Source organism: Macrobrachium rosenbergii, chromosome 49, assembly GCF_040412425.1.
Source record: "Macrobrachium rosenbergii isolate ZJJX-2024 chromosome 49, ASM4041242v1, whole genome shotgun sequence".
In the NCBI taxonomy this organism is placed as follows: Eukaryota; Metazoa; Arthropoda; class Malacostraca; order Decapoda; family Palaemonidae; genus Macrobrachium; species Macrobrachium rosenbergii.
The window spans coordinates 36,103,199-36,106,991 of NC_089789.1; the positions used below are offsets into that span (position 1 = coordinate 36,103,199).

Below are 3,793 nucleotides of genomic sequence, written 5' to 3' on the forward strand. Positions count from 1 at the left end.
CACTGAACACATGTGCACACGGAAAATTGGAGATAACTTTGGTTCACTTTTGAGAGGAAAGCATTGAGACAATAAGAAAATTTAAGTAATTTACTCCAATATAAGCTGTTAATTTGAGCACTTACCCGAAATACTTTAAGTACATACTTTTACGTAGGGGGATTGACAAACAGAAAAAAATTTGGATTTTATTTATAAAAAAATTTAATATCAAAATACAAACCCAAGTCATTGCTATTCTCGGCAACTTTTATACAGCTGTCCACACCAGTCCATCTCTTGAATTGTTTACTTCATCCCAATAGTCAACCGTTCCAGGCCAGCCAAACTTAAGCTAGTTCCAGGCCATCCCAAACTTGCTAGCCGTTCCAGGCCATCCCAAACTTGCTAGCCCGTTCCAGGCCATCCCAAACTTGCTAGCCCGTTCCAGGCCATCCCAAACTTGCTTCCAGGCCATGCCCGTTCCAGGCCATCCCAAACTTGCTAGCCCGTTCCAGGCCATGCCAAACTTGCTAGCCCGTTCCAGGCCATGCCAAACTTGCTAGCCCGTTCCAGGCCATCCCAAACTTGCTAGCCCGTTCCAGGCCATCCCAAACTTGCTAGCCCGTTCCAGGCCATCCCAAACTTGCTAGCCCGTTCCAGGCCATCCCAAACTTGCTCGAGAACCCTGCCAAGTTATCTCCAAAACCTGCCAAGAAATAATAGCTGGAGAAAATGTTTTACAATGCTTAACCCTAATTAGCCTGGCTAATTTAATTTAAAACTTAAAATTACTTAAAATTTTTATTTTCCATCGAGATGAAAACTGAATTAAGTTATCTTGAGTATAAGTATGAGACAAATGACTAAAGGTGAAAATTAAATTTAAGAACAAAATTGAAAATTAAAGTAATTAATATAACACGTTTAAGAGTAACTATTTTTCACCCATAAATTTAAATAGTTCACGTAAAGTTTAATAATATAGCTAAAGACATACCTAAAGGTCACTTTATACTCACTCCAAATTAAGTTTAGTGTTAATCTAAAAAAAAAAAAAAGCAAGCCCCCTTGCAACTAACGACGGGCCTAAGCCCATCGCGCGTTACAAGGGACGTCAACTCCCCAATCAGGGGCACCGCCCCTGATGGGGGAGGACTAGCTTGCTGGTTGGTTTTGGTTAAAAAAAAAATGCTCAAGATACTTGCCTTTCAGATTAGAGTGAAAAATACTTCACCATATCGTCCAACGCTGCAAAGGTATCCACTAGCCCACCATATCGTCCAACGCTGAAAACATCCATTAACCCTCATATTGATTTGGACCTGTAAATTAAATACATTAAGTTACCATAGAAACTAAAGGCTTAAAAGATAATTATAAACTTTAAAAGATGATTATATTTGGTAAAATTTAACTTTTAATAGCATCAGACCCATGTGCGTCATGTTGAATACCAGACTAAGGTTCGTATTACGCATCTTGGGACTTGCGATCACAGCATTAGTGATCGCATTGAACCTCCTAATGTCAAATTCCTTGAGTAAATATCACAGCATTGAGCCTCTACCAAATTAGCGTAAATATCACGGCATTGAACCTCGAACATCAAATTCCTTAGAGTAAAGGCCAAATAAAGAAAGATCTATTTCATCAAAAAACGACAGGGAACTTAACTGTCAAACCAGGTTAGCACTAACAAAACCCATTACATCAACATAACTCCCAGTTAACAAAGAGCGTAGACAAGAGTCATGAACTGTCAAAACGTATATATAAAAGTAAAGAACAAAACTCCATCCCAGAAAAAAAAATAAAACATACCATTCAAACCTTCTCTACACAGAAACTTCACGCAACACAGACGAAACCGCCGTCAACTTATTGGCTACTCGGCTCTCGTTCAACAACACCGCGATCGACGCCCCAACAGCACAAAGCCAAGGACGATGAAGAGCGACGTAACCAGAAGTACCTCTCCTTGTTCATTGCGCGTCCGACCAACAGATGGCGGTAAGTGAATAGAGATCAGCTATTATCTGGGGGCTTATTTTAATCGTCCGTGTGAAGATATTTTTGTTGTGCATCCCTTTGTTATCACGATTATATTCTTTGGACGCTATATCTATTGTTATGTCAATATTATATACTTTACTTCTACTGTATATTTATCTTTTGAAATCATATGAACGAAATGTCAGAAACTATAATTTAGGTTCAATCTTCACGAATATATTATTCAGGTGGGTAGCAAGTTGTGATGTAAGCTAATGCTTTTACTATAGTTAGGTGAAGTGTTTCTTTGTCAGCCGATCTTCAGATGTGTGTGTGTATATTTATATATATATATATATATATATATATATATATATATATATATATATATATATATATATATATAGAGAGAGAGAGAGAGAGAGAGAGAGAGAGAGAGAGAGAGAGAGAGAGAGAGAGACAGGCGGCCTGTGATGAAATTCAGTGCTTTCATCTGACAAGAGATATTCGAGTTAGGAAAATTAAGCAACAATCTCTGTCACATGGAGAATTTATCGCTGAATAGAGGACAAAATCCGTTCAGAAAACTTCAACAATATTAGTCATTTCATGCACCTACTCACCAGATTGATCAGCTGAACAAATATTACAGCTGTTCTCTTCCATTAACCTATTCCTATATTATATCGAACACTTGCTAGGTTTCCTTTCCCCATCCCTCTTAAAGCTTATCTTTGAAATATGATAAATCATGTATTAAGGGAATAGAGAGAACTGCGGATGTAATTAATAAGCCCAGTACTCAATAGCTCTGATTTTGTATAGTAATTACCTGGTATTATGCAGAGACATACAATCATAGAAACAACTGTTGAATACACATGTGTATATATATATGTTCCCTTGGGGTAGAATTTTTTCCGCTATATCTGTGCATGTCTTTTTGTGCATGTGTAGCAGTCACAACAGTATAAACAACGAGCAGCTTTTAATGGTAAAAATTTTGTTGATAACTGATATATATATATATATATATATATATATATATATATATATATATATATATATTATATATATGTGTATCTACCTTTTTGTCCACCTGTCTATCTATCTATCTATCTGTCTATCTATCTATCTATCTTTCTATATGTACATGTGTATGTGTGCGTGTGGGGGATGGGGTTATGTTGAATGTTCATTTTAACTTATTTATCTGATTGTCAGTCAACTGTCTTGAATCAGAGGCCAATTACAAGGGGTCATCTGTTCAGCAAACTCCTTCGAAAAGACCTTCTGTAAAATCGGTGGTAGTCCTCGGGAGACAAAACGGCGTGCATTAAAGGAAAGTAAACTGCTTTTGACTTAAACAGAACTAGGAAAAGCTTACATTGGAACTGACAGAGAGACGAAGCTCATGTCAGATATTTGAAACGAGAGAACATCTAATTTGATGATATAAAAGGAAATCTAAGGTAATGGTGTGTTGTCTCATTTGCAAATGGATGTCCTTTGGACCCCCACATCTCCCCCTCTTGAAAGGAAAGGCCTACTGTAGTAATATATATATCTATATATATATATATATATAGAGAGAGAGAGAGAGAGAGAGAGAGAGAGAGAGAGAGAGAGAGAGAGAGAGAGAGAGAGAGAGAGAGAGGAGGGAATTCAGTACTTTCAAGGGATGTTCGAGATAGGAAAATTAAACAAAAATCTCTGTCACATGGAGAATCTATCGCTGAATAGAGGACAAAATCTGTTCAGAAAACTTCAACAATATTAGTAACTTAGAGAGAGAGAGGAGGGAATTCAGTACTTTCAT

General features: G+C 37.1%; 1 long non-coding RNA gene across 1 annotated transcript; it reads right to left on the reverse strand.

The window, feature by feature from the left end:
- Positions 1-461: 461 nt before the first annotated feature.
- LOC136832434 (uncharacterized) lies at positions 462-2,141 on the reverse strand. Its single transcript, XR_010851203.1, has 3 exons — positions 1,804-2,141; positions 1,188-1,304; positions 462-688 (listed from the first exon to the last, which is right to left on the reverse strand). It is a non-coding gene; the product is annotated as an uncharacterized lncRNA (long non-coding RNA).
- Positions 2,142-3,793: the final 1,652 nt, after the last annotated feature.